This window comes from Hypanus sabinus, chromosome 12 (assembly GCF_030144855.1).
Source record: "Hypanus sabinus isolate sHypSab1 chromosome 12, sHypSab1.hap1, whole genome shotgun sequence".
In the NCBI taxonomy this organism is placed as follows: Eukaryota; Metazoa; Chordata; class Chondrichthyes; order Myliobatiformes; family Dasyatidae; genus Hypanus; species Hypanus sabinus.
Genome location: NC_082717.1, coordinates 102,281,778 through 102,296,026, shown reverse-complemented (window position 1 = coordinate 102,296,026; position 14,249 = coordinate 102,281,778). Strand labels below are relative to the sequence as shown.

General features: G+C 48.9%; 1 protein-coding gene across 2 annotated transcripts in view; it reads left to right on the top strand.

Annotated features, from left to right (window-relative positions):
- Window positions 1-14,249, top strand: part of LOC132402532 (transcobalamin-1-like) — an 81,254-nt gene that overhangs the window by 12,669 nt on the left and 54,336 nt on the right. The gene's annotated exons all lie outside the window — the stretch shown is intronic.

The following is a 14,249-nucleotide window of genomic DNA, read 5'->3' as shown; positions in this document are numbered from 1 at the left end:
CTTTATACAGCTGCAACGTCATGTCCCAATCTCAACACTCAGTGCCCGACTGACAGAGACCGGTACACCAAAGCCCCTCTTTACCTAATGTGCAGACTCGGCAGGCTGCTAAGAAAGGGATGATTAAGTTGGCTTTCATTGTAAGTGGTGAGCAAGGCAAGGCAAGTTTATTTGTATAGCACTTTTCAAACACAGGGGAGCTCAAAGTGCTTCACATAGAACAAGATATAAAAATCAAACATCAAATTTCAGACAATTAAAGAGAATGAAATCACACATAATAATAAAAGTTACAGTGCAGGAGATTCTAATTAAAAGCCACAGCAAAAGGAAAAGTTTTCAGTCTCAGTTTTAAAGAGCTTAATTTGGGGCAGAGTTCATATGGTCTGGAATGTTATTCCCGATATGTGGAGCACAGTAACTAAAAGCTGCTTCACCACGTTTAGCTTTGACCCCGAGGATGGTAAGCAGACCCGCCCCAGACGAACTGACAGCTCGGGAAGGTTCATGATGCAACAAGAGATCGGAGATGTATTTTGTCCCTAGACCATTCAGTGCTGTATAAACCAGTAGTAACATTTTAAAGTCAATCCTCTGATGGACAGGAAAGCGGTCTAGTGATCTGAGAACTGGGGTGATATTTCTGTTTTCTTGGTCTTAGTGAGGACTCTAGCAGCAGCATCTGAATGAGCTGCAGCTCTCTGACGGATTTTTTTTACAGAGACCTGTGAAAACGCCATTACAGTAGTCAAGCCGAACAATAAATGCATGGATGAGTTTTTCTAGATCTTGCTGAGACATAAGCCCTTTAGCTCTCACTGTATTTTTAAGATGGTAGTAGGCTGACTTTGTAATTGTCTTAATGGGGCAGTTAAAATTGAAGTCAGAGTCTATCTCAACACCAAGGTTTCTGGCTCGGTTTGTGGTCTGTAATGACAGGGATTCCAAGCCAGCATTGACTTTTAATCGTTCTTTTTTTGGCACCAAAAACAATTATTGCAGGTTTCTCTTTGTTTAACTGGAGGAAATTTTGGCACATCCAATCAGTGATTTGTTTAATACAGTTCTTTAGTAATTGTATGGAACCAAAGTCACTTAATGACACTATTATATAAATCTGAGTATCATCCACATAATTATGGTAAGATATTGAGTTCAAGGGAGCATATACATGTTGAACAAAAGAGGCCCTAGTATGGACCCTTGAGACACTCTGCATGTCATTTTTGTTCGGTCAGATATGTAGCTACCAATCGATAGAAATAGTCTTCGTCCTTTAAATACGATTTAAACCACTGATGGACTGTACCGGAAAGTCCCACCCAGTTTTCCAGTCTGTCCGGTAATATGCCATGGTCTACTGTGTCAAAGGCAGCCCTGAGATCCAAAACTGAAATGTGACCATCATCGTGGATGAAGCAACAGTCATTTAAACTCTTCAGCAGAACACTCTCAGTGCTGTGACGTCGTCGAAATAGAGACTGGAAAACACCCATACAGTTGCTTGGAGCTAAAAAGCTGCTGAGCTGCAAATAAACAATCTTCTCAATGGTTTTACTTAAACATGGTAAGTTTGGTATAGGCCTGTACTTATCATTTACCGAGGCATCCAGATTGTTCTTTAATTACTGCAGTTTTCAGGGCTTTTGGGAAGCGTTGACTATTTGCAGAATGTCTGGTGCCAGTCAACCAGAAACATCATTTAAAAAGGTTGTAGGTAAAATGTCAAGGGAACAGGAGCAGGATTTCAGATGTAGCGGAATTTCATCTAGTGTTATAGTCAATAGGTTTGAATTGTATCGTCTTAACTAAATTAGTTCCGAGTGAGTGTAAGGATTACATTGACTTCTGAACTGATGCAGACACTAACAGCATGTCTACCATCTTCTGAATTTTGTCAGTAAAAAAGAACACTGTCATTACATTGAGGGAGAATGAGCAGATTAATACTTCTCCCTTATTGCAGATTTGATGAAAGTTCTTGGCCCAAAACTTCGACTGTTTATTCCTCTCTGAAGATGAGGCCCAAGCTGCAGGGTTTGTCCAATATTTTGTGTGTATTGCTCAACATCTCCAGCATCTGCAGAAACTCTTGCACTTAAGACTTGAACTGCTGATTGCTTAAAACAGTAAGAGGTGATCACATTGAAATATATAAAATCCTTACAGGTCTTGCCAAATAGAAGCCCTGAGGGAGAAGTGTTTCCCTGGGCTTGAAGTCAGGAGCCAGGGGGTAACAGATTCAAAATAAGGATGCAGAGAGATGGTTGGTGAATATTTTGATTTCTCTTTCCAAGAGCACAGTTATGCACTAAATAGTGCATAAATATGCAGGGAATGGGAGGGGTACAGAAAAATGGTTCAGCAGTTCTGTGGGCTGTGTGGCCTGTTCCTGCTTCAACAGGTTGTGCCTTTTTTAATGCTACCTCAATCTAGGGTGGGAACAACACACTGAGCCTTTTGGTTAAATCAGGCAGGGTGTCCGCTGGGCAGCTAATTCAATATGGCTTGTTTCATATAAAAATAAGACCATAATTTATAGGAGCAGAATTAGGCCATTTGGCCCATCGTCTGCTTCATCATTTCATCATGGCTGATCCATTTTCCCTCTCAGCCCCAGTCTCCTGCCTTCTCCCTGTATCCCTTCCTGCCCTGACTAATCAAGATTCTGTGAATCTTTTCCTCACATATACACAATGACATGGCCGCCAGAGTGACTGTGGCAATGATTTCCTCAGATTCAGCACTCTCTGGCCAAAGAAATTACTCCTGCTATCTGTTCTAAAAGGACACTCCTGAATTCTTAGGCTGTATCATCTGTTCTTAGACTCCCCCACCAGAGAAAACATCCTCTCCACATCCACTCCAATGAGGTGCTTCAATATTTCATTGGTTTCAATGAGGTCGCCCCCTCATTCTTCTGAATTCCAGTCACTACAGGCCCTGAGCCATCAAACACTCTTCATATGACCAGACTTTCAGTCCCAGAATCATTTTGTGAACCTCCATCAATCTCTCTCCAATGTCAGAACATCCTTTCATAGATAAGGGGCCCAAAACTGCTCACGTGAGGTCTCACCAGTGCTTTATAAAGACTAAACATTACATCCTTCCTTTTATATTCTTGCTGATCCTCTTGAAATGAATGCTGACATCACATTTGCCTTCCTCTCCACTGACTCAACCTGCAAAGTAACCTTTAAGGAATCCTGCACAAGGACTCCCAAGATTTTTAAATTTTTTTCTTCATTTACGAAATAGTTTGTTTTTATTTCTTCTAGCAAAGTATATGACCATACACTTCCTGAAGCTATTTTTCATCTGCCGCTACCTTGCCATTATCTGTCTGTCTAAGACCCTTCTGCAGCCTCTACTTAAAACAACTTGCTTCTCCACCCATATTAACATTGTCTGCAAGCTTCACAACAAAGGCACCAATTCCATCATCCAAGTGATTGACATGTAACATAAAAAGAAGCAGTCCCAACACAGACCCCTATGGAACATCACTAGTCACGGGCAGCCAACGTGAAAGCCTCCCATTACTCCCACTCTTTGTTTCCTGCCAATCAGCCAGTGCTCTATCCATGCAAGTTTCTTTCCTGTAATACCATGGGTTCTTGTTGAGCAGCCTCATGTGTGGCACGTTCTCAACGGCTTTCTGAAAATCCAAGTATGCAACATCCACTGACCCTCCTTTGTCTATCCTGCTAGTTATTTCTTTAAAGTAGTCCAACAGATTTGTCAGCAAGGTTTTTCTGTGATTTTATCCTGCGCCTCCAAATACCCCGAACCAACATCCTTAAACATGGAAGAGTATGGTAGCACAGCGGTTAACGTAACCCTTTACGATTTCATTGAACCAGGTTAATTTCCCGCTGCTGGTTGTAAGGAGTTTGAACATACGCCCTGTAACCGCATGGGTTTCCTCCCAGTGCCCTGGTTACCTCCCACATTCCAAAAGGGTTAATTGGTCACATGAGTGTAATTGGCAGTGCAGGCTTGTTGGGCCAGCAGGTCCTGTTGGTCCTTTGTACCTCTAAAAAAGATTGTTTATTCTGTCAACCCTTTGTTCACCTGCTTAGCTCTACAGCATTCAAAACATCTCCCCCATGGTTCAATGGAGCAGCCTTTTAGGAGTGGCAGCTCTAATATTTCCCCTGGAGCATCTGCATCTAATGGCAGGTCACTTCATAAGGCTGCACTATGGAAAGAATTATCCAGCATAGTGCTTGGTGGCTTCTCCATTCTTCTTCACACTTCACAAGCTACAATGGACATAAAAGCTGCTGCAGTATCCTTCCTTTCTTCTCTTGGCCCAAAACAATTAGGACTCTCCCATGGCCAACGAATTCGGTTCCAATCCCCGTTCCCACTCGGACGAATCACTCCGTGGACTGCTCTACTGTCACGATGAGACCACTCTCAGGTTGGAGGAGAAACACCTCCTACCCCATCTGAGTAGCTTCCAACCTGAAGACATGAACATCAATTTCACCAACTTATGTAATATCTGCCCCTTCTCTCTTTCTCCATTCCGCTCCATTATTTCGAAATATAGTGCAGACTGGTCTTTCCACCCCTTTGAGACACATTGCCCAGCAACCCCATTCTTTTCTCTACACTTACCTATCACCTCTGTCTGGTGGCCCTACACCTACCCTTTCTCTCATGGTCCACTCCGTTCTCCTTTCAGATTCCTCCTTCTCCAGCCCTTTATCTTTTCTACCTATCACCTCCCAACTTCTCAATTCATTCCCCCTCTCCACCTGTATACCTGGCTTCACCTATCACCTTCCAGCTTGTACTCCTTCCACTCCACCCACCTTCTTACTATGGTTTCTTCCCCCACCAGGTTTTTGCAGTTGAGTAGGATCCAGGATCAGCCATGATGGAATAGCAGAGCAGATCCGATGAGCCGAATGGCCAGATTCTGCTCCGATGTCTCATTGTCTTACCCTTGCAGTCCTGATGAACGGTTTTGGCCCAACATGTCAGCTCATTATCCTTTCCATAGACGCTGCCTGAACTCCAGGATTTTCTATGTGTCACTCTTCTTCCAGAAATGGACCAGGCAAATGGAAAAGTGCAGGGTGTTCGTAAACAAGAAGGCCATTCAGTCCATTAAGTAATACTGACCTTTTGTGCTACTTGTTCGCGGGAACCCTCTTCCTGCATTCAGTGTTGCTGTCACGATTTTCTGCTTTCCCCCAGAAACTGTGGATACACACCAGCAACATTCTGCTGGCCCTTCACCACTCGCTCAATAGGCTCTCACACCAGGAACATTCCGCTGGCCCTTCACCACTCGCTCAATAGGTTCTCACACCAGGAACATTCTGCTGGCCCTTCACCACTCGCTCAATAGGCTCTCACACCAGGAACATTCTGCTGGCCCTTCACCACTCGCTCAATAGGTTCTCACACCAGGAACATTCTGCTGGCCCTTCACCACTCGCTCAATAGGTTCTCACACCAGGAACATTCTGCTGGCCCTTCACCACTCGCTCAATAGGTTCTCACACCAGGAACATTCTGCTGGCCCTTCACCACTCGCTCAATAGGCTCTCACACCAGGAACATTCTGCTGGCCCTTCACCACTCGCTCAATAGGTTCTCACACCAGGAACATTCTGCTGGCCCTTCACCACTCACTCAATAGGTTCTCACAACAGGAACATTCTGCTGGCCCTTCACCACTCGCTCAATAGGTTCTCACACCAGGAACATTCTACTGGCCCTTCACCACTCGCTCAATAGGTTCTCACAGCAGGAACATTCTGCTAGACCTTCACCACTCACTCAATAGGTTCTCACAACAGGAACATTCTGCTGGCCCTTCACCACTCGTTCAATAGGCTCTCACAACAGCAACATTCTGCTGGCCCTTCACCACTCGCTCAATAGGTTCTCGCACCAGGAACATTCTGCTGGCCCTTCACCACTCGCTCAATAGGTTCTCACACCAGGAACATTCTGCTGGCCCTTCACCACTCGCTCAATAGGTTCTCACACCAGGAACATTCTGCTGGCCCTTCACCACTCACTCAATAGGTTCTCACACCAGGAACATCCTGCTGGCCCTTCACCACTCGTTCAATAGGCTCTCACACCAGCAACATTCTGCTGGCCCTTCACCACTCGCTCAATAGGTTCTCGCACCAGGAACATTCTGCTGGCCCTTCACCACTCGCTCAATAGGTTCTCACACCAGCAACATTCTGCTGGCCCTTCACCACTCACTCAATAGGTTCTCACACCAGCAACATTCTGCTGGCCCTTCACCACTCACTCAATAGGTTCTCACACCAGGAACATTCTGCTGGCCCTTCACCACTCGCTCAATAGGTTCTCACACCAGCAACATTCTGCTGGCACTTCACCACTCGCTCAATAGGTTCTCACACCAGGAACATTCTGCTGGCCTTTCACCACTCGCTCAATAGGTTCTCACAACAGGAACATTCTGCTGGCCCTTCACCACTCGCTCAATAGGTTCTCACAACAGCAACATTCTGCTGGCCCTTCACCACTCGCTCAATAGGTTCTCACACCAGGAACATTCTGCTGGCCCTTCACCACTCGCTCAATAGGTTCTCACAACAGCAACATTCTGCTGGCCCTTCACCACTCGCTCAATAGGTTCTCACACCAGGAACATTCTGCTGGCCCTTCACCACTCGCTCAATAGGTTCTCACAACAGGAACATTCTGCTGGCCCTTCACCACTCGCTCAATAGGTTCTCACACCAGCAACATTCTGCTGGCCCTTCACCACTCGCTCAATAGGTTCTCACACCAGGAACATTCTGCTGGCCCTTCACCACTCGCTCGATAGGTTCTCACAACAGGAACATTTTGCTGGCCCTTCACCACTCGCTCAATAGGTTCTCACACCAGGAACATTCTGCTGGCCCTTCACCACTCGCTCAATAGGTTCTCACACCAGGAACATTCTACTGGCCCTTCACCACTCGCTCAATAGGTTCTCACAACAGGAACATTCTGCTGGCCCTTCACCACTCGCTCAATAGGTTCTCACACCAGCAACATTCTGCTGGCCCTTCACCACACGCTCAATAGGTTCTCACACCAGGAACATTCTGCTGGCCCTTCACCACTCGCTCAATAGGTTCTCACACCAGGAACATTCTGCTGGCCCTTCACCACTCGCTCAATAGGTTCTCACACCAGCAACATTCTGCTGGCCCTTCACCACTCGCTCAATAGGTTCACACACCAGGAACATTCTGCTGGCCCTTCACCACTCGCTCAATAGGTTCTCACAACAGCAACATTCTGCTGGCCCTTCACCACTCGCTCAATAGGTTCTCACACCAGGAACATTCTGCTGGCCCTTCACCACTCGCTCAATAGGTTCTCACAACAGCAACATTCTGCTGGCCCTTCACCACTCGCTCAATAGGTTCTCACACCAGGAACATTCTGCTGGCCCTTCACCACTCGCTCAATAGGTTCTCACAACAGGAACATTCTGCTGGCCCTTCACCACTCGCTCAATAGGTTCTCACACCAGGAACATTCTGCTGGCCCTTCACCACTCGCTCAATAGGTTCTCACAACAGGAACATTCTGCTGGCCCTTCACCACTCGCTCAATAGGTTCTCACACCAGCAACATTCTGCTGGCCCTTCACCACTCGCTCAATAGGTTCTCACACCAGCAACATTCTGCTGGCCCTTCACCACTCGCTCGATAGGTTCTCACAACAGGAACATTTTGCTGTCCCTTCACCACTCGCTCAATAGGATCTCACACCAGGAACATTCTGCTGGCCCTTCACCACTCGCTCAATAGGTTCTCACAACAGGAACATTCTGCTGGCCCTTCACAACTCACTCAATAGGTTCTCACACCAGCAACATTCTGCTGGCCCTTCACCACTCACTCAATAGGTTCTCACACCAGGAACATTCTGCTGGCCCTTCACCACTCGCTCAATAGGTTCTCACACCAGGAACATTCTGCTGGCCCTTCACCACTCGCTCAATAGGTTCTCACACCAGCAACATTCTGCTGGCCCTTCACCACTCGCTCAATAGGTTCTCACACCAGGAACATTCTGCTGGCCCTTCACCACTCGCTCAATAGGTTCTCACAACAGCAACATTCTGCTGGCCCTTCACCACTCGCTCAATAGGTTCTCACACCAGGAACATTCTGCTGGCCCTTCACCACTCGCTCAATAGGTTCTCACAACAGCAACATTCTGCTGGCCCTTCACCACTCGCTCAATAGGTTCTCACACCAGGAACATTCTGCTGGCCCTTCACCACTCGCTCAATAGGTTCTCACAACAGGAACATTCTGCTGGCCCTTCACCACTCGCTCAATAGGTTCTCACACCAGCAACATTCTGCTGGCCCTTCACCACTCGCTCAATAGGTTCTCACACCAGGAACATTCTGCTGGCCCTTCACCACTCGCTCGATAGCTTCTCACAACAGGAACATTTTGCTGGCCCTTCACCACTCGCTCAATAGGTTCTCACACCAGGAACATTCTGCTGGCCCTTCACCACTCGCTCAATAGGTTCTCACACCAGGAACATTCTACTGGCCCTTCACCACTCGCTCAATAGGTTCTCACAACAGGAACATTCTGCTGGCCCTTCACCACTCGCTCAATAGGTTCTCACACCAGGAACATTCTGCTGGCCCTTCACCACTCGCTCAATAGGTTCTCACACCAGGAACATTCTGCTGGCCTTTCACCACTCGCTCAATAGGTTCTCACACCAGGAACATTCTGCTGGCCCTTCACCACTCGCTCAATAGGTTCTCACAACAGGAACATTCTGCTGGCCCTTCACCACTCGCTCAATAGGCTCTCACAACAGCAACATTCTGCTGGCCCTTCACCACTCGCTCAATAGGCTCTCACAACAGCAACATTCTGCTGGCCCTTCACCACTCGCTCAATAGGCTCTCACAACAGGAACATTCTGCTGGCCCTTCACCACTCGTTCAATAGGCTCTCACAACAGCAACATTCTGCTGGCCCTTCACCACTCGCTCAATAGGTTCTCACACCAGCAACATTCTGCTGGCCCTTCACCACTCGCTCAATAGGTTCTCACAACAGGAACATTCTGCTGGCCCTTCACCACTCACTCAATAGGCTCTCACACCAGGAACATTCTGCTGGCCCTTCACCACTCACTCAATAGGTTCTCACACCAGCAACATTCTGCTGGCCCTTCACCACTCGCTCAATAGGTTCTCACACCAGGAACATTCTGCTGGCCCTTCACCACTCGCTCAATAGGTTCTCACACCAGGAACATTCTGCTGGCCCTTCACCACTCGCTCAATAGGTTCTCACACCAGGAACATTCTGCTGGCCCTTCACCACTCGCTCAATAGGTTCTCACAACAGGAACATTCTACTGGCCCTTCACCACTCGCTCAATAGGTTCTCACACCAGGAACATTCTGCTGGCCCTTCACCACTCGCTCAATAGGTTCTCACACCAGGAACATTCTGCTGGCCCTTCACCACTCGCTCAATAGGTTCTCACAACAGGAACATTCTGCTGGCCCTTCACCACTCGCTCAATAGGCTCTCACAACAGCAACATTCTGCTGGCCCTTCACCACTCGCTCAATAGGCTCTCACAACAGCAACATTCTGCTGGCCCTTCACCACTCGCTCAATAGGTTCTCACACCAGGAAAATTCTGCTGGCCCTTCACCACTCGCTCAATAGGTTCTCACACCAGGAACATTCTGCTGGCCCTTCACCACTCGCTCAATAGGCTCTCACAACAGGAACATTCTGCTGGCCCTTCACCACTCGTTCAATAGGCTCTCACAACAGCAACATTCTGCTGGCCCTTCACCACTCGATCAATAGGTTCTCACACCAGCAACATTCTGCTGGCCCTTCACCACTCGCTCAATAGGTTCTCACAACAGGAACATTCTGCTGGCCCTTCACCACTCGCTCAATAGGTTCTCGCACCAGGAACATTCTGCTGGCCCTTCACCACTCACTCAATAGGTTCTCACACCAGCAACATTCTGCTGGCCCTTCACCACTCACTCAATAGGTTCTCACACCAGCAACATTCTGCTGGCCCTTCACCACTCGCTCAATAGGTTCTCACACCAGGAACATTCTGCTGGCCCTTCACCACTCGCTCAATAGGTTCTCACAACAGGAACATTCTGCTGGCCCTTCACCACTCGCTCAATAGGTTCTCACAACAGGAACATTCTGCTGGCCCTTCACCACTCGCTCAATAGGCTCTCACACCAGGAACATTCTGCTGGCCCTTCACCACTCGCTCCATAGGCTCTCACACCAGGAACATTCTACTGGCCCTTCACCACTCGCTCGATAGGTTCTCACAACAGGAACATTCTCCTGGCCCTTCACCACTCGCTCAATAGGTTCTCACAACAGCAACATTCTGCTGGCCCTTCACCACTCGCTCAATAGGTTCTCACAACAGGAACATTCTGCTGGCCCTTCACCACTCGCTCAATAGGTTCTCACACCAGGAACATTCTGCTGGCCCTTCACCACTCGCTCAATAGGATCTCACACCAGCAACATTCTGCTGGCCCTTCACCACTCGCTCAATAGGCTCTCACAACAGGAACATTCTGCTGGCCCTTCACCACTCGCTCAATAGGTTCTCACACCAGCAACATTCTGCTGGCCCTTCACCACTCGCTCAATAGGTTCTCACACCAGGAACATTCTGCTGGCCCTTCACCACTCGCTCAATAGGTTCTCACAACAGGAACATTCTGCTGGCCCTTCACCACTTGCTCAATAGGTTCTCACAACAGGAACATTCTGCTGGCCCTTCACCACTCGCTCAATAGGTTCTCACAACAGGAACATTCTGCTGGCCCTTCACCACTCGCTCAATAGGCTCTCACAACAGGAACATTCTGCTCCCTTCACCACTCGCTCAATAGGCTCTCACACCAGGAACATTCTGCTGGCCCTTCACCACTCACTCAATAGGTTCTCACAACAGCAACATTCTGCTGGCCCTTCACCACTCGCTCAATAGGCTCTCACACCAGGAACATTCTACTGGCCCTTCACCACTCGCTCGATAGGTTTTCACAACAGGAACATTCTCCTGGCCCTTCACCACTCGCTCAATAGGTTCTCACAACAGGAACATTCTGCTGGCCCTTCACCACTCGCTCAATAGGTTCTCACACCAGGAACATTCTGCTGGCCCTTCACCACTCGCTCAATAGGCTCTCACAACAGGAACATTCTGCTGGCCCTTCACCACTCGCTCAATAGGTTCTCACACCAGGAACATTCTGCTGGCCCTTCACCACTCGCTCAATAGGCTCTCACAACAGGAACATTCTGCTGGCCCTTCACCACTCGCTCAATAGGTTCTCACACCAGGAACATTCTGCTGGCCCTTCACCACTCGCTCAATACGTTCTCACACCAGGAACATTCTGCTGGCCCTTCACCACTCGCTCAATAGGCTCTCACACCAGGAACATTCTGCTGGCCCTTCACCACTCGCTCAATAGGTTCTCACAACAGCAACATTCTGCTGGCCCTTCACCACTCGCTCAATAGGCTTTCACAACAGGAACATTCTGCTGGCCCTTCACCACTCGCTCGATAGGTTCTCACACCAGGAACATTCTGCTGGCCCTTCACCACTCGCTCAATAGGTTCTCACACCAGGAACATTCTGCTGGCCCTTCACCACTCGCTCAATAGGCTCTCACACCAGGAACATTCTGCTGGCCCTTCACCACTCGCTCAATAGCCTCTCACACCAGGAACATTCTGCTGGCCCTTCACCACTCACTCAATAGGTTCTCACACCAGCAACATTCTGCTGGCCCTTCACCACTCGCTCAATAGGTTCTCACACCAGGAACATTCTGCTGGCCCTTCACCACTCGCTCAATAGGTTCTCACAACAGGAACATTCTGCTGGCCCTTCACCACTCGCTCAATAGGCTCTCACAACAGCAACATTCTGCTGGCCCTTCACCACTCGCTCAATAGGCTCTCACAACAGCAACATTCTGCTGGCCCTTCACCACTCGCTCAATAGGCTCTCACAACAGGAACATTCTGCTGGCCCTTCACCACTCGTTCAATAGGCTCTCACAACAGCAACATTCTGCTGGCCCTTCACCACTCGCTCAATAGGTTCTCACACCAGCAACATTCTGCTGGCCCTTCACCACTCGCTCAATAGGTTCTCACAACAGGAACATTCTGCTGGCCCTTCACCACTCACTCAATAGGCTCTCACACCAGGAACATTCTGCTGGCCCTTCACCACTCACTCAATAGGTTCTCACACCAGCAACATTCTGCTGGCCCTTCACCACTCGCTCAATAGGTTCTCACACCAGGAACATTCTGCTGGCCCTTCACCACTCGCTCAATAGGTTCTCACACCAGCAACATTCTGCTGGCCCTTCACCACTCGCTCAATAGGTTCTCACAGCAGGAACATTCTGCTAGACCTTCAGCACTCACTCAATAGGTTCTCACAACAGGAAAATTCTGCTGGCCCTTCACCACTCGCTCAATAGGTTCTCACACCAGGAACATTCTGCTGGCCCTTCACCACTCGCTCAATAGGTTCTCACACCAGGAACATTCTGCTGGCCCTTCACCACTCGCTCAATAGGTTCTCACAACAGGAACATTCTACTGGCCCTTCACCACTCGCTCAATAGGTTCTCACACCAGGAACATTCTGCTGGCCCTTCACCACTCGCTCAATAGGTTCTCACACCAGGAACATTCTGCTGGCCCTTCACCACTCGCTCAATAGGTTCTCACAACAGGAACATTCTGCTGGCCCTTCACCACTCGCTCAATAGGCTCTCACAACAGCAACATTCTGCTGGCCCTTCACCACTCGCTCAATAGGCTCTCACAACAGCAACATTCTGCTGGCCCTTCACCACTCGCTCAATAGGTTCTCACACCAGGAAAATTCTGCTGGCCCTTCACCACTCGCTCAATAGGCTCTCACAACAGGAACATTCTGCTGGCCCTTCACCACTCGTTCAATAGGCTCTCACAACAGCAACATTCTGCTGGCCCTTCACCACTCGATCAATAGGTTCTCACACCAGCAACATTCTGCTGGCCCTTCACCACTCGCTCAATAGGTTCTCACAACAGGAACATTCTGCTGGCCCTTCACCACTCGCTCAATAGGTTCTCGCACCAGGAACATTCTGCTGGCCCTTCACCACTCACTCAATAGGTTCTCACACCAGCAACATTCTGCTGGCCCTTCACCACTCACTCAATAGGTTCTCACACCAGCAACATTCTGCTGGCCCTTCACCACTCGCTCAATAGGTTCTCACACCAGGAACATTCTGCTGGCCCTTCACCACTCGCTCAATAGGTTCTCACAACAGGAACATTCTGCTGGCCCTTCACCACTCGCTCAATAGGTTCTCACAACAGGAACATTCTGCTGGCCCTTCACCACTCGCTCAATAGGCTCTCACACCAGGAACATTCTGCTGGCCCTTCACCACTCGCTCCATAGGCTCTCACACCAGGAACATTCTACTGGCCCTTCACCACTCGCTCGATAGGTTCTCACAACAGGAACATTCTCCTGGCCCTTCACCACTCGCTCAATAGGTTCTCACAACAGCAACATTCTGCTGGCCCTTCACCACTCGCTCAATAGGTTCTCACACCAGGAACATTCTGCTGGCCCTTCACCACTCGCTCAATAGGTTCTCACACCAGGAACATTCTGCTGGCCCTTCAACACTCGCTCAATAGGTTCTCACAACAGGAACATTCTGCTGGCCCTTCACCACTCGCTCAATAGGTTCTCACACCAGGAACATTCTGCTGGCCCTTCACCACTCGCTCAATAGGATCTCACACCAGCAACATTCTGCTGGCCCTTCACCACTCGCTCAATAGGCTCTCACAACAGGAACATTCTGCTGGCCCTTCACCACTCGCTCAATAGGTTCTCACACCAGCAACATTCTGCTGGCCCTTCACCACTCGCTCAATAGGTTCTCACACCAGGAACATTCTGCTGGCCCTTCACCACTCGCTCAATAGGTTCTCACAACAGGAACATTCTGCTGGCCCTTCACCACTTGCTCAATAGGTTCTCACAACAGGAACATTCTGCTGGCCCTTCACCACTCGCTCAATAGGTTCTCACAACAGGAACATTCTGCTGGCCCTTCACCACTCGCTCAATAGGTTCTCACACCAGG